The 26,198-nt window shown below is 38.5% G+C and overlaps 1 protein-coding gene across 12 annotated transcripts in view; it reads right to left on the reverse strand.

Annotated features, from left to right (window-relative positions):
• Positions 1-26,198, reverse strand: part of Chrm3 (cholinergic receptor muscarinic 3) — a 429,909-nt gene that overhangs the window by 238,454 nt on the left and 165,257 nt on the right. For 2 of the 12 annotated variants that reach the window (XM_074056791.1, XM_074056787.1), the window contains exon 3: positions 5,734-5,878. The exons of the other annotated variants lie outside the window; for them this stretch is intronic. The gene's annotated coding sequence lies outside the window, so the exon portion shown is untranslated. The remainder of the gene's footprint in view (positions 1-5,733; positions 5,879-26,198) is intronic. 12 annotated transcript variants of the gene reach the window in all.

Below are 26,198 nucleotides of genomic sequence, written 5' to 3' on the forward strand. Positions count from 1 at the left end.
TTTTTGCCAGTTGAATTAAGGATAGCTATATAGAAATATTCCTAGCATTGCTTTCATGTACACATACTCTTTACTCTTCAAGACCAGGGTCTTCAAGATTTAGTACGTGGATTTGTTCATACACAGACTGAAATTAAAACCATTATTTACCCCTGAAGAATGATAAAATGACTAGACCTTGAGAGAGAGAGAGAGAGAGAGAGAGAGAGAGAGAGAGAGAGAGAGAGAGAGAGGAAAACACCACATCTGAATATTAACATAGCTATCCTTTAAGTGCCAGGAATTGCAGTGTTTTTCCTAAGATTGTTGTCTTCCAACAATCTTAGTGGACACATACTACATACTACATTCTAAGGAAAATGTGACTTGAAACAAATCTTCCACAAGATAAATCTCTGAGCCCATGAATGAAGCTCTGGGGTGCTCTCCAGGCTTCCTCTCCAACCATGAACCCCTTTTGTGCTTCTAGCTTCCCCTGGGGCACACAGAACAGTAGACTCTGTGCCCCGAATGTGCCCTTAAGTCCTCAGTGCTGCTCAGACAGACAAATAGCTAAGCCCATAGGAAATACCAACGTCCTGCCTGGTGCATTTTAACGGTGGACACTTTTCTGAGTATACTGCAGATACGTCAACCTCTTCAGGAACATTGTTGATTAAAAGAAAAGAAACGTAGCTGCAGGCAGAGGAGGTTTATAAATGCTTCTGTAAGATACGAAATAAGCAGGACACCTAGGGATTCTGTCATGAAACAATACCAATGTGAGGACTTAAAGGCGCTGTCTCAAGCTATTCACTTCAGACCCAAAAGGAACCTCCAGTGGACTCCACAGTGGTCATCTTATCTATGGATTGCCACTAGTTGTGGGTGTACAAGAAACAAAGCAATGGAAATTAAGTCTGTATCATGTATAGTATGTTGTATTAATTATGTTTATTTTAAAAAATGCAGATACTTCAAAGCCATATTGTAATTTCAAAAATTATTTTAGCATTTTATCATCCTTACAATAATTAACTCTTGCTAGTATTTGTGGAGAGCCAGAGGGACTATCTGGGTTCTAACTAATAATCTGTGACCAAGATGATAGTGTTAATGACAGCCAAAACCTAACAGTCACAAGACACCACACACGTATTAACAATATTTTGTAGATTCTGCTTGATGTCCTCAGAGCTCCACAATACCCAAAAAAAAAAAAAAATAAATAAATAAAATAAAAGGGATTTGGTGCACAAGTGAATTTGAGAAGTATTGGATTTTCTAAATACCTTGTTATTCTGTTTTCAGCACAACAGGATCAGTCATGAATATTGAATCTGAGACGTACATTGAGAATTCCCTAAAGGCACGTACATTCTGACACCTGCTTTGCCAAATTCTGTTTGTCCAGGTGAAATTTTCTTAGGGAAGCTAGGCCAGATGCTGCATTGTACAAGCATGGCAGCTTTGATTTGTCTCTACTCCAACATAGGAAAACAAAGTGAAACAAAAATAACACAACAAATACATCTACTTTTCAGAGTCTAGCCAAGCTGGAAAGGATTTGCTCTTATGTCTAGGTAAGCGTTTTCCACAAATTCATAGATTCTATGATGTCATAGAGAATAAATTTACCTTTAAAAAAATAGTTCCTACTGCATTGCACAGCAAAAACCTAATTGATGTGGGATTTTCAAAAATCAGATGACATTATTTTGTTTTTTTTATTCATTTATTCACATGTGCATACATTGTTTGGGCCATTTCTCCCCCCTGCCCCCACTCCCTCCCCTCTTCCCCTCCCTTCCAGGCAGAACCTGTTCTGCCCTTATCTCTAATTTGGTTGAAGAAAAGACATAAGCATAATAAGGAAGGCAAATTGTTATTGCTAGTTGAGTTAAGGGTAGCTGTACAGAGAATTTCCTAGTATTGCTTCCATGTACAAATGTGTTACATCCCAAGTTGATTCATCTCTAACTGACCTTTTCAGTAGTTCCTGATCCCCTTCCCATATTGACCTCTTTCCCTTTAAGGTTTCTGTATTAGTTCCTCTGGAGAGGGAACATCAAATCTTTTCATGTTTTGGGTTTTCTACCTATCCCTTTTCCTCCCATATGTGCTCTCCCCTTGTCATGTGACCCAAGTCCAACAACATTGATGTATTAGCCCTAGATCTAAAGTCCTCATGTGAGGGAGAACATACAATTTTTGGTTTTCTGAGCTTGGCTAACCTCCTTCAGGATGATGTTCTCCAGTTCCATCCATTTACTTGAGACTAATAAGATTTCATTCTTCTTCATGGCTGAGTAAAATTACATTGTATATAAATGCCACATTTTCTTGATCCATTCGTCAGTAGTGGGGCATCTTGGCTGTTTCCATAACTTGGCTATTGTGAATAGTGCCGCAATAAACATGTGTGCACAGGTGCCTCTGGAGTAACCTGTCTCACATTCCTTTGGGTATATCCCCAAGAGTGGTATTGCTGGATCATTTGTCAGATCTATGTTTAGATTTTTAAGAAGCCTCCAAACGTTTTTTTCCAGAGTGGTTGTACTAGGTTGCATTCCCACCCACAATGTAAGAGGGTTCTTTTTTCCCCACATCCTCGCTAACACCTGTTGTTTGTGGTGTTGCTAATGATGGCTGTTCTAACAGGGATGAGATGGAATCTTAGTTGGTTTTGATTTGCATTTCCTTTATGGCTAGAGATGGTGAGCATTTTTTCATGTTTTTTTTTTTCCCATTTGAGTTTCTTCTTTTGAGAAAGTTCTGTTTAGTTCAGTTGCCCATTTCTTTATTGGCTCATTGATTTTGGGAGAGTTTAGTTTCTTAAGTTCCCTTTATATTCTGGTTATCAGTCCTTTGTCTGATGTGTAGCTGGCAAATATTTTCTCCCACTCTGTGGGTGGTGTCTTCAGTTTAGAGACCATTTCTTTTGTTATGCAGAAGCTTTTTAATTTTATGAAGTCCCATTTGTCCTGGGGTTCTATTGAGTAAGTCCTTGCCCTTACTTCCAGCATGTTTCCTGCTCCTTCCTGTACTAACTTCAGAGTTTCAGGTCTGATATTTAGGTCCTTGATCCATTTTGAGTTGATACTAGTACAGGGTGATAAACATGGATCTAGTTTCAGTTTCTTGCAGATGGATAACCACTTTTCCCAGCAACATTTGTTGAAGAGGCTGTCTTTTCTCCATCATATATTTTTAGCACCTTTGTCAAAAATAAGGTGGGCAGAGCTATGTGGATTCATATTTGGGTCCTCTATTCTGTTCCACTGGTCTTCATGTCTGTTTTTGTGCCAGTACCATGCTGTTTTTATTGCTATTGCTTTGTAATATAATTTGAAGTCAAGTATTGTGATACCTCCAGCATTGCTCTTTTGCTGAGTATTGCCTTGGCTATTTGCAGTGTCTTGTGTTTCCAAATGAACTTTAGGGTAGATTTTTCAATCTCTGTGATGAAAGTCATTGGGATGTTGATGGGAATTGCATTAAATGTGTAGATTGTTTTTGGTAGTATAGCCATTTTTACTATGTTCTTTCTATCAATCCATGAGCATGGGAGATCTTTCCATCTTCTGTAGTCTTCCTTGATCTCTTTCTTCAGGGGTTTGTAGTTCTCCTTGTAGAGGTCATTCACATCCTTTTTTAGGTTTACTCCTAGGTATTTGATTTTTTTTTAGGCTATTGTAAATGAAATTGTTTCCATATACTCCTTCTCAGTTTGTTCGTTGTTGGTGTATAGAAAAGCTAATGAGTTTTGTAAGTTGATTTTGTATCCTGCCATCTTGCTATAGCTGTTTATGGTGTCTAGGAGTTTTTGGGTAGAGTTTTATGGGTCTTTAAGGTATAGGATCATATCGTCTACAAATAGGGATATTTTGACAGTTTCTTTACCTATTTGTATTCCTTTTATTTCTTCTTCTTGCCTTATTGCTCTGGCTAGGAACTCCAGTACTATGTTGAATAGGAGTGTGGAAAGTGGGCACCCTTGTCTCATTTCTGATTTTAGAGGGAATGGTTTCAGTTTTTCCCCATTGAGTATAATGTTGGCTATAGGTTTATATATAGCCTTTATAATGTTGAGTTGCATTCCTTCTATTCCTAGTTTTCTTAGAGCTGTAGGTTTGTCATATATAGCCTTTACAATGTTGAGGTATATTCCTTCTATTCCTAGTTTTCTTAGGGCTTTTATCATGAAGTGCTGTTGGATCTTGTTGAAGGCTTTTTCTGCATCTATTGAGATGATCAAGTGGTTTTTGTCTTTATTTCTATTAATGTGCTGTATTACACCCCTGCCTCCTTGGGATGAAGCCGACTTGGTCATGGTGGATGATTTTTCTGATGTGTTGTTGGATTTGGTTTGCCATTATTTTGTTGAGGATTTTTGCATTGATGTTCATTAAGGTAATTGGCCTATAATTCTTCTTTTTTGGAGGTGTCTTTGTCTGGTTTTGGGATAAGTGTAATATTAACTTCATACAATGTGTTAGGCAGTTTTCCTTCCCTTTCTATTTCATGGAACAGTTTAAGGAGGGTTGGTATTAGTTTTTCTTTAAACATCTGATAGAATTCAGCAGAGAATCCATCAGGTCCTGAACTTTTCTTTTTTGGGAGACTATTGCTGCTTCAATTTCTTTTTGTGTTATAGATCTATTCAGGTGATTAATATCCTCTTGGTTTAGTTTTGGATGGTCGTAAGTATCTAGAAATCTGTCCACTTCTTCAAGATTTTCAAATTTATTACAATATAGATTCTCAAAGTAGTCTCTGATGATTTCCGTGGTGTTTGTTGTTATCTCCCCTTTTGGATTTCTGATTTTACTGATTTGGGTTTTTTCTCTCCTCATTTTTGTCAGGTTTGCCAGGGGTCTGTCAATCTTACTTATTTTTTCAAAGAATCAGCTTTTTGTTTCATTGATTCTCTGTATGTTTTTTTTGTTTCTATTTCATTGATTTCAGCTCTTAATTTTATTATTTTTCCCCTTGTGCTTGTTTTGGGATTTGCTTGTTCTTGTTTTTCTAGGAGTTTGAGACGTAGCATTAGGTCATGTTTTGAAATCTTTCTGACCTTTTAATATATGCCCTCATGGCTATAAACTTTCCTCTTAGGACTGCTTTTGCTGTGTCCCATAGGTTCCCATAGTTTGTGTTTTCATTAACTTCCAGGAACCTTTAAATTTCCTTTTATTTCATCAATGACCCATTGATCATTGAGCAATATGTTGTTCAGCTTCCAATTGTTTGCATGTTTTTTTTTACTGTTGTTTTTACTGTTGATTTCTAGTTTTAATGCATTGTGATCATATACAATGCATGGGATTATTTCTATTTTCTTATATTTGCTGAGACTTGCTTTGTGCCCTAAGATATGATTAGTTTTGGAGAAGGTTCCATGGGCTGCTGAGAAGAATGTATGTTGTGCAGAGGTTGGATGAAATATTCTGTAGACATCAGCGAGGTCCATTTGATCTACGGTGTGATTTAGTTCTAGAATTCCTTTGTTGATTTTTTTTGTTTGGACAACCTATCTATTGGTGATAGAGGGGTATTAAAGTCTCCCACTACTACTGTGTTGGAGTCTTTGCACTTGTTGGGTGCAATGACATTGGGTGCATTTAGGTTGATAATTGTTATTTCCTTTTGGTGTATTTCTCCTTTTATTAGTATGGAGTGTCCTTCTTTATCTCATTTGATCAACGTAAGTTTGAAGTCTACTGTGTCCGAGATAAGTATTGCTACCCCTACCTGTTTTTGGGGGCCATTGGCTTGGTAAATCTTCCAGCCCTTCACTCTCAGGCAGTGCTTATTTCTGTCAGTAAGGTGAGATTCCTGTAGGCAGCAGATTGTTGGATCTTCATTTTTAATCCAGTTTGTCAATTGGTGTCTTTTGCTGGGGGAATTAAGTCCATTAACATTCAGTGTTAGTATTGATAGGTATGTGGCAATCCCTGTCATTTAGTTGTCTTTGATGTTTAAGGGTTTGATTGTGTGCAGCTGAATCAATATTATTCTCTACTTTCTTGCCTTTTCTTCTGTGGTAGATAACATTATTTTGAAATACATATTTTCAAATACCACATTTTGAAATGTAACCTTGACATTCTTAGATAGACTCTTGAAAATCTAATGAGCTCCTGAAACTGTATTTAACTAAAATTTCAGTCCCTTAAATATTTGGAAAGGTCATTTTTGATGTGATGAATTATAATTCTGGCAATCCCTATTGTACAGCTATTCTCAAGAAATATAATACTGCCAGTAGTGTAAACAACATATTTAATCAGATTCCCTGGAGTTTTTCTTGTTAAGTATCTTTCAGAAAATTCTCAAATGTCTTGAATTAGTACTGCTTTTTCCTGCTGGCTTAAGCAATACCTTTGATTAGTAAATGGTTAACACATACTGCTGAGTAATAGCTTTCCAGAAATGAAAGGCACCCAGGGTCTAGGGAGCAAGGAGCACTGTGAGAGCATTCTTCAGTTGCAAATGATGCATTTAAAGAAAAGTTGCATGGTAAAATGCCTCCTATATTATGCTACATTAAGTGAAAAACAAGTCAACAGCATAGATCTAAAGTTATCTGGACAACATGCCCAGTCTTACAAACACAAACATACATACCAAATAATCTTAAAAGACACATAAGAAATCAGATTTATCCAAATGAATATGCTGATTGAGTGAGTCAAAAACAGTCAATTACAGCAGTTTCAGACAGTTAGGTTTTCAGATTAAAACGCTAATGTTATTTATTTTTATTTACTTATGGTGTTTTCACTTATATTCTAAGTTGTTTATTCAAAGGAGTGTTGGTTCATTCATTCAATGAGTGCTGGTTCCAAAGAACACACTTTAAAAAAAAAATGCAAGCGTATGTTAAGAGAGGTTGCTTACTAGAGAGAACGTTAAGAAGAAGAAGGAAGGCTTTGAGCTGGGCTTTTGATATCATTTTTAGAAGCTGAACAGACAGTGTAAAGCCTGGCTATGAAACTGGTGTGTGATACAGGACCCTGGCTGATAGTTGACCAGAGTTTAAGAAGAATCACTTGCTGCTTTCAGTGTGAAAAGGACTGACATTTGGGGCCCAAATTATGCAGCAACATGACACCATCAATTTTCTCAGGGATTAGGCACCATGGCAATGGAGATATATATTTGTGTTAGTCGTGTGGCATCATTTTCTTTCTTACCATCCTTGTAAATGAGAAGGGGAAACTGAGTCTGTAAAAGTTAAGTAGCTTCCCCAGGATGGCAATGAGTCAGTGGTATATCAGAGATTGAAGTGGGGCTGTTCAGCTTGGTAGCTATGACCACTGTGCTCTCACGAGCTATGCCCACCTCACCTCACACGAAAATGCACAGTTGGGGGTAAGCTTCTTTTGGCAGTACTGGGTTTTGAATTTAGGGTCTCAACTTTGCTTGGCAGGTGCTCTACCACTTGAGCCACACTTCCAAAGGCATAAGCCCCTGTAAGAACCAAGAACTCAGAGGATGTTCAACAGTCTTTAAGGTGTTTTCCTGTCGGGAACAGGAAAAGCAAGCCTGGAAAAGAACCAATTCTCCATTCCTGGGAATGCAGCAGCTTTCCTTGTCCAAGATGATATTTCTCAGTGCTTAGTGGAGAGTGAAGTTGGCAGGCAGTGAGGAATAGGCTGGCTTCTGTTTATCTCTGGGTTTGATTGCTTTTTTCTTATCTGTCTGAAGAAGAAGGCATGCAATTTACAGAATTGGAAAAGATATTTTCCGATTTAAGGGAAAGTTTTACATCATAAAGATGACCGCAAAACTCTGACAGTCTGGAAATTCTTGATGTATAGAAGTAACAATTGAATAAATGAAAGTACTGCATTATGTGTGGCACTGTGGCTTGTGACACACAAATTAATATAGAAATTAAAGAGTGGCACATGTGTTCTAAGGACCTTCTAGAAAGCTTAGAGCAAGGAAATTACGATTATCTGTTGGCTATGATGAAAGAGTGAGATCATCGTGAGCTGTGGTGTTTCCATCACCAAATATCTTAAAGCACAGGGAGAAACTGGTTGCCTGGTTCATGAGAAGATGACAAAAGAACCAGATTAGAAAGCCAAGGAAAAATCCTCACCTCCTAGCCCAGTGAGCCTGTGGCTAAGGCATTTTGTGAATGAGTCCACGTGAATAATTCATTATTAGACTCTTACATATTGGATTTGGAATTATTAACATTTATTAAAATTTATCTTTACTTTTTCATCAATTACAAACTTTTAGATTATAACTCATTGATAATGTTTTCAGTAGTCTAGTTTGAATTTGCCATGCTATAGAAGTTGGTCCTCAGTCATACCCACATCGTGCAATAATTCCATTGTTCAGAGAGAAATTGACCCAGATTAAGGGGTTTTCTTACATGCAACAAAAATGATAACTTGCAATCCCTGGATGTAGCCAGGGTTTCATGGACCAATCATGTTGCAGAAATCACCATTAACAGAGTGAATTGAATTTAATGAGTATAATGGTTGAGAACTCATTTTATAATTTATAGATTTTTTTCCAGAGTCTTAACTTTTCCTTTTATTCCATTACAACTCATTTTGATGACTTCACTGCTGAGAAGAGGGAAAAAAGTTAGAGCTCAAATTCATTTATTTCATTTGTACAAAGGTTCATTGGAGGGGGAATCAAGGCATTTTGCATTTTGGTGGTTTGTTGCTAAGAAAAATGACCACTTAGAGCATTTTTTTTCTCTTAGAAAAAACCCTGAGCATTTATAGAGGCATCGGTAGAGGGTGTCAGACACCTCTGCTGGGAATCCTGGCTGTGTCACTTCCATGAGGCCCTGGGCAAGTGTCTGTCCCTTCCATGCCTCAGTTTTCAAGCTTTCCATTTTTAAAAAGGATCACAAAACACAAGCTGTTCTGAAGACCAACTTGTTTCAGCGATGTGAAGTGCTTAGAAGAGTGTCTGGGAAATAAAAGTGCTAATCGCTTCTAACCACTGTTCTAGCTCTATAAAGCAACAGTGTTTCGTAAATATAGGGCTGATTTGGAGGAGGATCAGAAAGAACTTGACAACCATGAAAAATGGACTTCAATATACCGATTTAAAAGAAATTGTAACTGAATATGAGATGGCTGTATTAAAACTAAGAAGCATGAATAGCGGTGCCATGGTTCTTGAAGCACAAACAAGAATATCAGAATTGATTCACATTCTGGATCACTCATTTAAGACCAGTTTTAAAGATTATAAAGTTGACTTTGATGAATGTATGAATAAAAAGGTGAATATTTAAGCCATAACAAATTACATGTAAATTTTAGCTTATTATACTTTTCAAGCATATATTTTATCTAAATGTACGTGAAGAACTGTTATACTAAATAAGACAAGAACCCAACAGAAAACACAGACAAAAGATTTCAAGTGATATTCACTAAAGAATTAAGCAGGGGGTGGCAATACTTGCTGGTCATCCCAGTATTTAAGAGGCTGAAGCAGAAGGACCATGAGTTTGAGGACAGCCTGAACTATACAGTGAGACCCTGTCTCAAGAAAGAAAGAATATACAGATGGTGAATAAGATATGAAAAGACGGTCAAGATCATTAGTTGTTAAAGATGCAAAAATTAAAGAAGAACTGCTACATACTCACTAGGATGACCAAGACTGAAAATACTGACCATAATAATGCCAGCAAGGATATGCAAAACAGGAACTCACATCAGTTACTGGAATGCAAAATGGCGCAATCATTTTGAAAAGCAGTGTGGCAGCTTTTTGGAGTTAAACATGCACCTACCATTTGACACAGCCCGTCTGCTCATTGAGAGTGACTTAGGAGAGGTGGCAGCATTTTTATACAAAGACACGCACGTAGATGTTTACAGTGGGCTTATTTCAGCATTCCAACACCGAAAAGAAGCCAAATGTCCATCAAGGTGAATGCATATAGGCATGATGGAATAGTACACCCAGAATCAAAAAGGAGTAGACTACTGGTAATGCAAAAGTATGAAGAAATCCCAAAATAACTATGCTAACTGAGAGAAGGCAGATCAAAACAATGAACCACCACTCAAATACCACTTATACAGAATTCTAGACAATGAAAATGGACCCGTACTGATAGAAAACCTATTAGTGACTGTCTAGTGATGGAGAGTGAGGGTAACAGGTAGCAGGCAGGGGTTATAAATTATTACAAAAACAACACAATGCATTACAAAGTCAGGAGCATACTCATTACTTTGCTTTTGTTGATTTCACATGTGTATCCATATGTCAAAACTTCAGTGTAGATTATATCAAATATGCCCCAATAAAGCTGAGAAAACAATCAACTGTACATTTTAATTTGTATTATTTTTCAGAATTCTGTAACTTAGGCAAACAGAAAATAAAGAAAAAATGGAATTCTGCAAGAAAATTATCTCAGATTGAATTTCTATAAATAATGTGCTATTTATTTGTAAAGTTAAAATTCTTCTTAGAGCAAACATTATGCCTAAGTTTTATATTTAAAACCTTTGTTCTGCTGAATGAAACCTGTCATGGAATTAAGCAATGGAACTCACACGGTTGACCTTGTAATGTTCCTGTGTGCTGCTGACCTAGCAGTACCATTGTCTTTCTACTGCTATTGCAAGGTTGTGCTCAAAGTTACAAAATGTTCTAAAACATAGAACTGGTCAGGTTTATTGTTTCGTGGTTTTGGCAAGTGTAGCTGTAGCACTTCCTTGCATGTAAAAGTATTCATGCTGCTTATTTTAGGACATACAGAAAAAAATCTAAATATCTAGGCAGAAATACACTTGCAAACAAGAATTTTGTTGGAACAGCTCTTTTCAGAAACTCCAGTTTCTTAAAGCCCACAACAGTCCATTTAGACAGTAAGCGCGTGGGGAATAGTCTCCTTGCAAAGAACAGCAAGTTGCACAAGGACTCAGATGGCAGAACACTTGGGATACAGCCTACATCCACCAGGATGCTTGCTAAGAAATCTCAGACAATGAGAAAGGAATTTGGTTTTAAAAATAAAATGTGACATAAGCTTTAAAATTTTACTCTGGCAAAAATAATATTTAACATTGGCTCTGAGTACAATTTATTCTACTTATTATGATACAGGGTGGAGCCTATAAAAATAAAGATACTTAGAACTTTATGGAGTAGGAACATAGCTTTGCTTATTAATAAAACACTTGGCTACTTATTCCAGTGAAAAAATACCTTCCTAGGAAGAGATGGGGAGTGGCCTAGCAAACATGTTCCTTAATTCTCAACCCAAACAACATAATGCATACTTATGTAGTAATCATAGAACAGAAAGCAGAACACGGAATATAATACAAAACATGTTTTAAGATTAAGAACAGCAGCAACACAGGAAGTACTATAGACTAGTCACCTCTTATCCTCAGGGGATTTGTTCTAGAATCTCCAGTGGATGTCTGAAAGCAGAGACAGTACCAAATCCTATGTATACCACATTTTTCTTCTATACAGGCATACCCATGATAAGATTTAATTTATCTAGTAGGTACAGCAAGAGATTAACAGCAACAATAATGCTAAAGCAGAACTTGTATCAATCTACTGTAATAAATGCTATGCAGATGTAGAGTGCCATACCGTGCTCTCCTTCTTGTGATGACGTGAGATGAAGTCTGATGTAACATCGGGCTGTGGTGGTGTTTAATCATGCCAGGGTGGATGATTAATCAAGATGGCTCTTATTATGACTGAAGAGCATAGCAAGGTAGCATGAATATTCTAGACAGAGGGGTGATTCACATCACGAGTGGGATGGAGGGGGATGGTGTGAGATTCATGCTCCTCAAAACAGTGTGAATTTTATTTATTTATTTACTCTTACTGATGGATTGATTGGGGGGGGTCTGGTTTGAACTCAAGGCCTTGTGTTTGCTAGGCAAGCACTCCAATAGTGTGTGATTTAAAACTTATAAATTGCTTATTTCTGGAGTTTTCCATTTAATATTTTCAGACTGGTTGACTGCTAGTAACTGAAACTGCAGAAAGTAAACCTAGGATAAGGGGAGGCTACTGTTTTTGAAAGAATCAGGGTTAAAACCTCCCTTCTCTTGTCTGCTTCATCCTGCTTTGCTCCAGCTCTGGGCCCCATCTCACTGGAGAGTTTCTCCCTTGTTTCCCCCTCTCTCCACCTTCTCTGGTTCCACAGGACATGTAGGCTCTGGCGAATGTCAGGATCATTATGTGTTTAGTGACCGTCTTAGTCTGCAGGGACACTGCAGTTCTCCCAGACACAGAACACCAGCCAAATGCCTGGGAGGCTCCATCATTTGAACAAAGACATGTAAACTTCTCTGAGCTTTAGCCTCTTCATTTGGAAAAATGAAAATAATATTTTCCTTCTATTATTGTTGTGAGGAATAAATGCAAAAGCAGCTTTTGGTTCTTGGTGGGGTTGAGGATCGAACACAAAACCTCTTGCACGCAAGGCATGTACTCTACCACTGTGCTACACCTCCAGCCCACATATGCTTTGAAGACACAATGTCTTCTCAGTTCCCTTTAAATCATTTCATTGCTTTCCTCAAAAGACAGAAAGAGTGGAACCCATATCCTTCTGTATTCTGCTATGTATTCCTCCAAACAGCACCAACAAAACCACTAATAAAATAATAAAGCAGGGAGGATGACTTTTAAGAGTATCATAGCTGACTAGCACTGGAAAAAACACTTATATAAATCTAAGGTATTAGGTTTGGGGTATTTCTCAGGTCAAGCAATAAATTCCAAAATTAATTTGTAATCTACATATACACATATAATGAAAGGGTTCTTTAAAGTAAGCCTCAAAAGTTTTAGTTTTCCATATTAATAGCATTCCAGGGAGATAAACAATTTAAATGTACAAAGCTATATCAATTTCCCATGAGGAGAAAAAAAAAAAGCTCAAGCTAGGATTTTTTATTTGCCAACATTCCAAATTAATGGAGAAACAGACCCTATCATTAATTTTAGTCTTCTATATTCTTTTTAAAAAAATTCCGTAGGGACATACAAGCAAGGAATATAGGCAGCTTTCAAACTAAGAAATGGTGGTTGTCACAACAAAAGGTCCATGTACTTGTTAAAGGGAATTTGACAATACTTTTTTTAAACATTAAAACCCCCACTTAACACCTTCATTTAGTTACCATGAGCTGGGCATGATGATGTAAGCATCTTAACTGTACTGACTAGTTGTCACAACGATCTCATGAATACACTGTACTATTCTGCTTATGTTACTAAGAACAAGGCCTACAGTGATTAAATAATTTGCCCCAGAGGAAAAAAAATGGGGTTAGCATGTTGAGTTTCCCATGACGGATGAATTTGTATTATTACTCTTCATACATGGAAATTCTTTAGTTTTGAAAATCACCCATTTCCACCTAAATGAAACCCCAGCAGCCACAGGGAAGCCAAGCACCTCAGTGAGAATGGGAATCCTGCTAGGATCGGGGAAGTGCACTGCAGCCAAGGCTTAGGTTTACTTTGGACTTGAAAGTTAAACTTTCAACTTATTAAGATTGCAAATTGAAGCCATAGCTCCTTTGCATCATTTATTTAGCCTACATATCTTATAGATCTGATAATTTTAGTGACCAACTTAGAGAGTAAATAGTTTCAAGGTTTCATGTTTCAAGATTCCTTATACTTTTGGAAACTACTGAGCCCACTAAATGCTTTTCTTTATATAGATTAAAACTATTGTTAGTTACTGTATTAGAAACTAAAACTAGAAATTTGAGAAAATATTTAATTCACTTAAAATAATAAACTCATAACAATATAAACACAATTAAGCATAAATAATATCTTTTTACTAAAAATACCTGTTTTCCAAAACAAACGAACAAAAGTGTAGTGGAAAAGTGGCGGGATTTACATTTTTGTCGGTCTCCCCCAAGTCAGGCTTCACAGGACACAGCAGAGCTTTGCTGTTGGATTCTGTGTTCTGACTGTTGCATTAACACATGTCATAATGGCTCTGGAAATAGTTTTGATCATGTGAAAGCCTGAAAGGACCAGGAGGACCCTCAGGGATCAAGGTGTACACTGGGGAAGCTGATCTGAGGGTGACCTTTAGTGATGTTTATGAGCACTTGATATATAATCCTTTTTATCCTCATAAATGCTTGAATGGAAAGACCTCACTAGGCACTCAAGTAGTTCTCATTCATCTATTAAATTAACCTTATAAATGCCATAAGTCTCAAGTTATCTTAAATATGAACCTGAATTTAGTGAGATTCTGCTCAATATTCCAATGAGATGATTAATTCCTTTTGAACTGGAATTATCAGACTAATTCTAATAGGATAAATTTTCTTAAAATTGTATATACAAATGACCAAATATGTGCAAACTCTCCTTAAAAATATTGATATTACACTCTTAATTGCCTTAAACAGTTATAGACTTCTCTCATTGTACATCTTCTTGGGGTTGAGAAATATTTGCTTGGGTAGGAAGATACCTAACTTCCATTCATCTTAAGTGGGATTCCTTTTGAGCCGCTCCTTTGGGCCAAGGCTCCCATGGCATTTTGGTCAGTGATCCAATGAAAGGTCTTAAATCCCATATAGCATTGTATGAATGACTATCACAAAAAGGGCCAAAACATGTAGCCTATAATCGTAAAGTCACTTAGATGGACGAGCTATTTGTTTCCTTCTACTCAAGGAAGCCTGAAACTCCCACAGGCTGATAGTTTGGTTGGATTTCAAATCCATCTGGAGCTAAGGTATGCAAATGTCTTCTTGTCAAAGACTTCTGAACTTGACAGTGATTTATTTATATTATCTGGACCGTACAACACATGCATATATTTAAGATATTGGATGATTGAATTTTGAGTAATTGTGTGGGTTTTCCTGGCCAAGAAAAGAAAAAAAAATGTAGTTCAATCTTTAAAATGGCTTCCTAATATATACAATTCATCCTAACTTCATAGAAACAATAATTCAAAATTTCTATTAAGCTTATAGCCATTAAATAAGGCATTTTGATTAAAAATAAAAGAACCTCAATCAAATGAACCCCCAAAATCAGTGATTAATAAAGGAAATGGAGGAAACTTGTTCTTAAATTAAATAGCCCAGAAATAGTGTAACATATTCTAGAAACTACAGGAATTTAGAAACATCAGTTGCCATGCCACTTCCCTCCATTTTACCTTGACCCTCACTGTCTACAATCCCCCAAGTCAAGGGGGCAATGAGAGCGTAATAGTTCTCAGGTTGGAATGGATCAGATGACATCGGTGTTGGGACCTATTTCTTATGAACCATTCGTAAGCCACAGAGGACGATGCTAGACTCTGGACGTGCAGAGTCCGTTACTTCCTGAGAGGAGAGTCCCCACGTGATACAGGGCAAAGAGAGGTGACGTGGTGAGTCACATGGCTCTGGCCATAAACCCCAGAAAATTAAATTCACTGTCAGACATACTGCAGAGACTACAGAGCATCCTTCCATTTCTTAATAATTTCAGTACTAAGCTGAGAGAAAGTGGGTTCAAGTGTTCATCTAGATCCAGGAAGTATGAGCACGTGTGTGGTGCATGAAGCGAGATGAATGAAATAAAGGAATATGTACCAGTACTCTCAAGGTGTATTTAGGAAACATTGTTTCTTTAGATTGCTTTTGTCAGTGAGAGGAAAGTCCAGCCTCACTTTTCCCAAGTGAGCTCAGAGTTTTTAATCCATTAAAAGTTTTATTAAGTTTGCAAGTTAATAAATACTACAGATGCGTACATGCCATATCTACATTCCAAATTTGACAACAGAGAAAAAGATGTTTAAATCAAAGATAAAGGATTTATACAAAGAACTCACTTTTAAAACTGTGTTTTGCATTTTATGAGTTCTGTTCATTTTTAACTAACATATCAGTGGGTATTTTGTAGCCCTTACACATTTGTCCTCTATTGTATGGCTGAATCTTCTTAAGATCACCAAAAAAAAAATTAAGTACAGTTTAGGCTACAATCTACTACTTCCTCCAGTGCCAAATGACTGAGCTACAGAGAATTATTTATGGTTTTAATCCTTACCCTAAATGGAACCAAATGCAGAACTTTTATTTTTCTTTGTAAAATGTACATATCCATAAGCTGCTGGTCATGTGGGTGTATAATAAAATAAAGAACTATACCTTCATGACTCAGTTTACCAGAACCTTTGAAGTTCCTGCAAGGATCAATGACATAAGACTATCTTCATGGGCTGTTCAATGTATTTTCTCTGGTGAGGCAGAGATTTGGATATGAATAAGCAAAACAAACAAACAAACAAATAAACACAATCTAGAAACCCTTTGTTATAAAACAGTGAAACCCAGGGCTTGCTGCCCTGACTTAAGTGTTTATGTAGTTCTAGAGCAAACTTCCTTCCAAACACTGAGAAAGACTGAGCAGCATCTCCCAGGTGAGAACATGGGGGTGCCCAGCCAATCAATAGCAGGTGCCTGCATTGCCAAGGCAACAGAAAGCCCAAGAGGTCCTGATGGTATTAGTGATAGCACCTGCTCAGAAAAACTTAGACATCCCTGAAATCACCACTTCATTACCCATTCTTGCTTCATCTGTGTATTCCAAAAAGCTAACTTGTCTGTGTTGTAGCCTTTACTTGTAAGGATTCCTTACAAAAACTTGAGGTGAAAAATAAGGAATATGCACATATATAGGTATATACATATATGAATAGATATTCACATATATCACATATATGTATAATGCTATCATATTGTGATGAGGGATGGACCCTGCAACATGGATGAATCTTGAGGACATAGGCTAAGAAAAACTAAGCCAGTAAGATTTCACTACTTGATTCTAAGAATCAAACTCTTAGGATAAAAGAGAAAAGTAGAATAAATATGGTTGGGGAAGTGAGTTTCATGGGCACAGAGTGCTAGTTTTGCAAGATGAACGAGTTCGGAGACTAACTGGACAATAATATCAATGTTATTAAATGCTACTGAACAGTGCACTTAGAAATGCTTAAGGTGGTCAATTTTGTGTTACATATTTTTACAGTTAAAATTTTAAAATTCTGGACTACACTTATAAAATTTAAAAGGAAATCAATAAGAATGTATGCAGCACCATTTTTCACTGTTTAATGCCAGATGAAAGTTCCTCATACTATTATTGCAAACTCTAAAAATGAGGGTTTTTATGGGAATTTAATGAGGACACTATTTACAAAAGGCTTCATAAGTTGGCAGAGTAGCTCAAGTGTTAGAGCACCTGCCTAGTAAGTGTGAAGTCCTAAGTTCAAACCCCAGTACTGCCAAAACCAAAACACAACATAAAACCAAAAAACTGTCACAAAAAGGGCGTGGGGGTGTGGTTCAAGTGGGAGTGCCTACCTTCAAGTTTGAGGAAAGATGTCATTGCAAAGGCTTCATAAATAATTGCTCACACACTGAATTTAATTCAATAAATATGTCTAAGCTCCTACTCTTTATTGTTTAAAATGCTGCCTTTTACTGGCATTTTCACTGTATTTATTTCATTGCGTTCAGGATGGACTTTGCAGGGTAGATAATGTATCTATTTTCCCCTTTCAAGTTCATCCCTAATGAAAATCCTAGGTTAGTTTAGAGTTCCACATTCCCAGCTATGTACATATATTTATACCAAAAATCCATGATCTGAAATGGACACTTTTGCTCAACCAAAGCCCCAAAGTTGTCCAGGTTGGTTACTAGAAGAATGGATTTTTATTATAACACGATAATCTGAAAGTCACAAAAACATAACTTAAATAAATAAGAGCAATCTACTGACATCGTGGTCATGCAGTAAGTGAGAATGGGGATCAGAGGAGGCCATGAGGCCTCCACTGATGTGGAGGTGGAAAACGGCTGCCTTACAGCGGGGAGCAAAGGGAGACGATGGGGTCTGCACACATGTGGCAAAACAGAAATCACTGGAAAGACAAAAAGGTCTAAACTGTAACCTGGGAGTCGCACAGCAGCAGAACAGAGGTTGTCATTTGTCCGTTCTATGAGCATGTGTGCTTTGTGCCATATTAGATATTCTACATGTTGCCTATCATATTAGCTCATCACGGTAAGTATGTGTGGGAAGGTACCCCCCACCCCATTGTAAAAATAGAACACTGAGGTTGAGACAGCTTGAGTAGTTTGCCTAGTGTCACACAGTTGGTGTGCACGAGCCTGCCCTTTCTCTTTTCTCTAATTGGCCATGGGACTATAAACCTGGGATAGGTGCAGACTTTTCTCTAAACCGCATTCCCTTTATCTAGCTCTAGTCTCATTCCCATCCCTTTCCTACTTTATTACTCAATAAGATCAGTCAGATTTTCATGACTATTGACATTTCCTATAAGAAAATAGGGTTTAAAACCATTTCTATCACCGGGGATCAGTTGGGTCAAAAATTATTTGCTTGTTTTATGGATCAGGAAACAGCCTAGCACTGACATTACCCACATCCCCAGGACTCACATCCCAGGCCTCTCTAAAACCTCCCATCCATCACCAAACAGCACAGACCTCAGCAAATTAACTGGGAGACAAAAGACTGGGGAGGAAGAAGAGGAGAGCCTGTTGGGAGGAAGGGTCTAGCTTTGCAGTCACTTGCTGTGGCCAACAAGTGACTTTCCTGAGATGAGAGGATCATTTAGGAAATGATGCCATCCCATCCAATGTGTTCCTACAGATGCCCTTGCAAATGAGAACACTGATTCCAGCTCCTGGCATTGGGCTTTGAAACCACTCCTCTATTCCACATAATTTAAATCAGTAAGGTTAAGAATCTCAAAACCATTTCCTTGTAGTACAATGTAAGGAAGCTTGTTAGAACTTAGCTGTGCAGAGTTTCTTGCTGAATGAAACAGAGAATGGGAAGAAATAAGGAATGAATGAAAGACTACAAAAAGAAGAAAGTAAATAAGAAAGAAGGAAGAAAGGAAAGAAAGAAAAAAAGGGAAAAGGAAGAGAAGGGGAGGGAAGGGAAGGAAAGGGAAGGGAATGGAGGGTAGAGTTCGGGAGGAAGGAAGTGTTCCTTAGATGTACTCAAAGGTTGTGACAAAGTCCCTCTTTTCTGAGCAACCCATCATTTTACCCTTCCTGTCCTTCTGGAAAATCAAACATGCCTTCTTTCCAATTTAATAACTTCTGAGGAGAAAAGCCACCAATTGGTATAAAAATCTTTCTAATTTCCATCCCTTTTCCAAGATATTGTGCTATGTCACATAGAGTGAAAAAAAATCCTGATCGATTTACACAGTGGTATGCACTGGGCAAGGGACACATGCAAGTCACCCTAACTGTGGCAGTGCCTGGGTTTCCCCAGAGCCAGTGCACAGGTGTTTCCTACAGATTTGGTTTACAGTCACTTAGACTGCACCAGTTCCACCCTGTAAAGGGGCAAAGAGTGCAAGGGGAACCTGGAGAGGCAACAAATAGTGTAGGAAAACCAAATGCCACAGACTCTTCATTTCAGGAGAGAAGGAAGTCATGGCAGAGCTTCAGTAAGTGGGCAACATCAGATTTACATTCAAAATTCATTCTGCATCAAGACCATGGCAAGGGGTGGTGGGGGGAGGCTGGGAGAAGCGCAGAGCTGAAGACAGAATTGAAAAGACCAATCCATAGGTCCTGGTGCTGGCAGGACACAGGCTGGTGCTCTCAGAAGGATGACTGGAGAAAGGTTGAAGAAGGAAGCATTTGTTTAGGAGTTCACAGAGGTGAAAGCTAGGTGCCTAGCATTAAGCAATGTATAAATGGCAGTGGAAAGGGACAGGAGACTGCAGTGTCCTTGGAACCTGGTAAGAAGTGATGTTGGGAAGGGCCTCTGCAGACAAAGCCAGAACGATGGGGGTCCAACCTCCCTCTTGCTTCTCCAGGGCCTCCCAGAGATCTCACTTAAGCTGAGGAGTCCACACGTGGGTGACAGACTCCCAGGGAGCTAGGAAGGGTGGGGAAGGGCAGAGGAGCTAAGGGATGGTGTGGACACTGTAACTCACCATCCAAGTTGCTATGGACTTTGTCACAGTACAGGTGATATGGCCTGAACGGGTGGGCTGGAGGTAAGGCTGGAGAGGAAGGGCAGATGCTGGAGAGTTTTTGAAAGTTAACAAAACAAGACTCAGTTCTGAATCAAATGTGAAGGAGGGAAGAGAGGAGCATTTATAGATGATTTTGAGAGTTCTAGTCTAGTGGCATTGCTTTTCATAAGAGGAAATAGACAGTAAAATGTGGGCTTGGGGGAAGTCAATTCCTGTGTGTGCGTGTTATGTCTGAGCTGGCAGTGTAGCCTACTGGACGTGGGTCTTGCACTCCTTCTGTGAGACAGATGCGTACGAGAAAAGACCTTGGGGCTTATCAGCTAAGGATAGGCTTTAAAATCAAGGGAACAGTGGGAATGCTTTCTATATAGTACCAAAAAAGAAAGAGTTAGAAGGTAACTCTGTGGAGCATTAATATTTAGGTATCAAAGCCACCAGGAGCCTGTGAAAGAGACTGACAGTGAGTGCTGAGTAGTAGGAACTGCTGAGGAGAGCGTGGTCCAGTGTCACTGTAGAAGATAATCAAGCAACAGCAGGATGGAGAAGTGTCCATGGACTTGGGGATGCAAGGGTCATTGGTGACTTTAGTACAAGCACTTTTATTGGGTGCTGAAGGGAGAATGTGTGTTGCAGGAGGAGAGCTGAAAATATGAGGTAAAAAAAGAGAAAGCACAGGTGCTCAGTCCTGGTCAGAAGTTCGTGCTCAGTGGGAAGAGACGAAGCAGAGCAACATATGTGGGGGTAGACAGGACTTGGAGAGAGACCAGAGCCCATAGAGATGTCACGGCAGGAGGGAGCAGCTTGAAGATACCATGGAAGGGCCAGGCCAGGCAGGAGTGACATACATAAGTCTGCAGGTGGCTAAGTGGGAGCACAGGCTGCTCATGCTGGGTGACCATGTGTGAACTTCATAGCAGCATGGGGTTGAGGTGGGAGTGGGAGAGGACACAGGTCCACAGTGTCACCTCTGCTGATCTCATGGCACAGCATGCTCTCTCAAAGTTGGAAAAAGGAGAGAGAGAGAGAGAGAGAAAGAGAGACAGAGAGAGACAGGAAGACAGAGGGAAGGAGGAGGATGAGGAGGAGGAGAAAAGGAAATTGACAGGAGTACTTTGGTGTACAAGGGAGAAAAGTTTTTTGTTGTTTTTTTTCAGTGCTGGAATTGAACCCAGTGCCGCACACATGCTAGACAAGCGCTCTGCCACTGTACTGCAGCTCTCCAGCCTGAAAACTGCTATTTCGGAGCAATTTGGACACACTAAATTTAGGAGCCAAGTTAAAGTGTAAACACTTGGAACCGTCGCTGCTGCTTCTCTAAACAACGTGGGGCACAGTTCCTGCTCTGAGTTGTCTGGGACTCCACTTTTGAAACATGTCTGGGTGTTATCCTTCTTTGGAACCTTTAATCAAGCAACAACACCTGAAAATTTGGGGCTTGGATAAAGTGAAGTCAGTTTAGCATTGCTCCAATCAAAATACAGTTGCATAGGCATTTATGGCCTGTCGTATATGAAAGTTGGAAGCTTGGGCTTAGAATCAGAGTCTCCTGAGCCCTCACCCACAAGCCTGTCATTAGAGCAATTTTACAAGAACATAAATGTAATGACTATGAATTCATCTTCAGCACATTCAAGATGCCAGGGAGCCAAGGAAAAACGCACTTCTTGTTTTTTCTCAATTGAACTCCTGTCCGACTTCCAGCGTCTGCTGGGGCCGACAGAGAAATGTCGACCATAGCAATGACACAGCAGTAACAATAAAAGCAGTAACGATCAAAGCTTTCCCAAGGTCCTGGGTTCACACAGAACCAAAGCACGGGGATCTTCTCACCTTCCCTAGTGGTCACTGCCAGCTGTCCACACTGGCGTGCACCCAGGCACTGGCTCTGTGCTGCGCTGTGTGCTCTGTTTATGTATTTTAATTTTACAACCAAGAATGGGAGTTTATTTTGAGCTTCCCTAGAATTTTGTTTGATGGTTTGTTTTCTCAGGAACTGCCACTGAATTGTTTGTGGAATAGGACCCTGGTTCTCAGAGACCCCCTCCCCCTCAACTCGGAGGTGTTTTTTATTTTTTTCTGGAGAAAGAAGGGCAAATCCTTATTTCTCTCTTTTTTTTTTTTGTTGAGCCCAAAAGACACAAAATAGCAAAATCTCATCAACAAAGTAAGGTGTTTGCAGAAGAGAGATGCTGTCAAATAAGACACTATGTCGACGTATCTGTCTGTGTCTACTTATGTCTAACTTTATGTGCCTATGTATGTATCTATGTGTCCATCCATTGATCCATTGATCCAATGATCCATCGATCCATCGATCGATCCATCCATCCATCAATTGATTGATCAATCGATCGATCCATCCATCCATCTATCCATCTATCCATCAATCCAATCAATCCATCCATCCATCCATCTGTATCTATATATCTACTACAGTCATTTTACTTAAAAAAAATCTACTAGACTGACCAAGTGTGGTGATGCACGTCTACCACCCCATCTACTAGGGAGGCAGAGGTAGGAGGGTCACAGTCTGAGGTCAGCCAGGGTGAAGTCAGCATGAGACCCTGTCTGAAAAACAAACTAGTGCTGGCAGAGTGGCTCAGTGGTAAGAGCATCTTACAGTTTACCAAGCATGAGGTCCTGAGTTCAAACCCCAGTGCCACCAAAAATCAAAACGAAACAAAAACTAAAGAGCAAATGAACTGGGGTATAAATCTGCTGGGTCATAAATTTGAGAGGCATCAGCTTTTACTGTGGCTTTGCTTCAGGTCTGGCCAAGGTCTCTTAGCATCTTTAGGTTTGCTATGGGTGGGTATGCCCTTATGTAGCATCTTAGCATTCAGAAATAGACAGCTCTTGATACAGCCATTGCAAATCCTAATAAATTAATGCATTCCCCCCATAACACAGAAAATCCAAAAGGCTGGAGTACTAGAGTGCAGAGAACACGTTCTCTCTCTTCTCACACCTCCACTGCTCAGCTCAGGGGAAATGTGGATTTTGATGATGAAGGTAGTGACGCAGTAGGATGTTAGAAAAGACAGATTCCCCAAGTGTATTACAAAAGTTCTCACTCCATTAACTTCTTTAGTTTATTTATTTAATTGTTAATTTATGATTCCATAATTGTTATTAAGTAAATAATAAATACTCATTTGCTAAATTGTGCTTATTTACTTTTTATTTTAACTCTTCTGATGTAACTATGGACTATTTTGATACATCACAAATTTTTTAGTGGTGCTGGGCTTTCAACTGAGGGCCTTGTTGCTAGGCAGGTGCTCTACCACTTGAGCCACCTTTAGATTTTTCTGCCCTAGTTATTTTTCAAATAGTGTCTCACATTTTTGCCTGGCACCAGTCTTAGACCAAGATCCTCCTACCTCTGCCTCCTGAGTAGCTAGGATTCCAGGCATGCACCACCAACCCAGTTTCATAAGATGGGGGTCTCGATAATGTTTTGCCCAGACAGGCCTCCAACCTCAATCTTTGCCTCCTGAGTAGCAGGGATTGCAGGTGTGTACCAACATGCCCATCCAAAAAAGTTATTTTCTTTGTGAAATGTTTCTTGCTCTCAGATTTCCCTCTTTCCCCACTCCCCTCTTCCATAGATCAACACAGAAACATGAAAGCTTTTTTTTTCTTAGTGCCCTGAATCTTCTTGAAAAATTACAACCCTTGTGCACCACTTGCAAGTATAGACAGTATTTGTAAATATGTGCAGGCACTCTCAGAAAAATATATTTCTCTGCTTCCTTATCCACTAAATATTAGCACTTAAAAATCATCTGGTTTCCAGAGGTTACATCTACATCGGTGGAACCAGCTGCTCATTCCAGAACATTTCACTTCATGTTGCTGACACAAGGCACGAGAGCTGTAAAACCAAGCCCACTCTCTCATTAAAACCAACTAGTTAGTTATTAATGTTCAAATGCATCAGGTGATACACTTATCTTTGATGATGCATTTTTGATTCATAAAAAAAGCATAGTTAATATAGTTATTTTTAAAATGGGTCATATTTGCAATAAAGTTTACTATTTCTGTTAGGAATTTTTTTTAATGGAGGCTTTGTTGGGTCCTCTGAGTGACTCCCCATTGTGTGAGCTGCTCACTGTCTCTCCTCTGTACTTGCATCTCTCCTTTCACTTTAAAAAAAATTAAACAAAACTTTTAGGGACATATGGCTTTTCTTCCACCTCCATGTTTCAAATTTACTTCAAAACACCTACACAGAGCTGGAGGTTTCTGAAGTGTCAACAGCTGAAATATCCCAGGAGCTGCAAATGATTTTCACATAAAGAGTCAGAGATGGAAAATTACTAGATTTAAAGAATGAGAAGGGAGGTGGTCTTAGAGGGGTTATCTTAACATTGATTTATTTCTCTGAGACTTCAGGTGTTCTAGTGAAAACAGAAAGATGGATGGATCAGTTGGTATCAAATTGCTTAAACTTTAAATGTCAAATTCACTTTTTAAAGAAGATATTTGCTGCTCTAATTAAAAATAAGAAATATGAACTAATACTTAGTCATAACACACTATAGGTTGAATTTTTTTCTCAAAATAAAAATGTAGTGAAAATGACTGATATAACTTAGCATTCAAAATTGTGGGATTATTGGTAAAATAAAGAAATAAGGAACAAAATAGAAAAATAGAAATAAATTTTGATATGTATGTGTAAATCAGAATATATTTCTCCTGGCACACAGTTCTATTTTTAAAACACTGGAGCCAATTCTGCCATTTTAGGGTAAAGGGTTAAAGTAAGTTTGATTTATTTGTCTGAACAATGTTTCAAATATCTTCCACCTCAATGAATAAATACTGAAAATAGCTTTAAGATTTCTCAGGATGCTCACAGGATTGGGGAACATGGTTACTCAAAGTGAACTTAGAAAATATTCTGCTCGAACACAAAGGAAAGTCCAAACATTGTGGAAAGATATAGTTTCCAAATACTTAATCATGCCAGTGACTTTGTGCCTTACCAACAGAAAATGTAGGTAACTGATTTAAAAACAAGAGATCTAGCAGGGGGTGGTGGTTCAAACCTGTGATGCTAGCTACTTGGGAGGTAGAGACTGGGAGGATCAGAATTTGAGGCCAGTCTGGGCAGAAAGTTAGCTAGATCATCATCTTAACCAATGGCTGGGTGCAGTGGCACACATCTCTTATCCTAGCTATGTGGGCAAGCATATACAAGAGGATCAAGAAGCAGGCTGGCCAGAGAATAAAGTGAGACCTGATCTCAAAAATAACCAATGCACAAAGGGCTGGTGGAGTGGCTTCAGTGGGAGAGCACTTATCTAGTAAGTGCAAGGAATCAAGTTCAACCCCCAGTCCTAACTAAAGTCATGGAAATATTTTGAAGACTTATTCTTTCTCAGTTACTGAAGACAAGACTGTTTCCTTTCATAAAAAACTTCCTTTTAATCACACAGCCCAGTAGCGTTCTGCATAGCCCTGGAATTCTAGCTATCAAAAATGAAACGGTGAAAATCTGATCAAACTGTGGAATGGCCCCAAATGCACCTAGAATTGTATTTTCTTAAAATACCTCAACAGTTTGAAAGGGTGAAGATAGGTCTTACAGCAGACTTTGAACTTAAATGAACCTTTCTACCAATGACAAATTGATTCCCTAATAATAAATTCACAGGTTTTAGCCTATACTGGCTCAGTAACGCCACTGCTATGTTTACAATAGGGAAGTCCTTATATGGATACAGCAATGCCTCTTGTAAACAGAAACATCTTGCAAAACGGATTCTTTGCTAACACATTTCCAGATATGTATTACATATAGAAAATTCAACCATTTGGGGAAAAGCTTTGTTGCTGCCACAAAAGTCAACAAATATCCCAAAACTTCAGGAATGCCATTTTTTTCTTGTTGGTGACTCAAAGGAGTCATTTAAAAAAGCACATCACTTTTGATTTCCAAATATTAAAGCCAGTTATGCTCTATTGTGTTATAATGCAGAATATAGAAATAATATATGCTAGCAAAATAATTTTGACATAAAAAGGGAGAAAAAGGTTATCTCTTTGTACCTGTTCCTAGGATTTTTGATGCATTGCATGTCTAATGATAATCATTAATGCAGCTTAAAAGCAGGGAAAAGATGTTAATGATTTG

The sequence above is a fragment of the Castor canadensis genome, chromosome 15 (genome assembly GCF_047511655.1).
Source record: "Castor canadensis chromosome 15, mCasCan1.hap1v2, whole genome shotgun sequence".
Classification (NCBI taxonomy): Eukaryota; Metazoa; Chordata; class Mammalia; order Rodentia; family Castoridae; genus Castor; species Castor canadensis.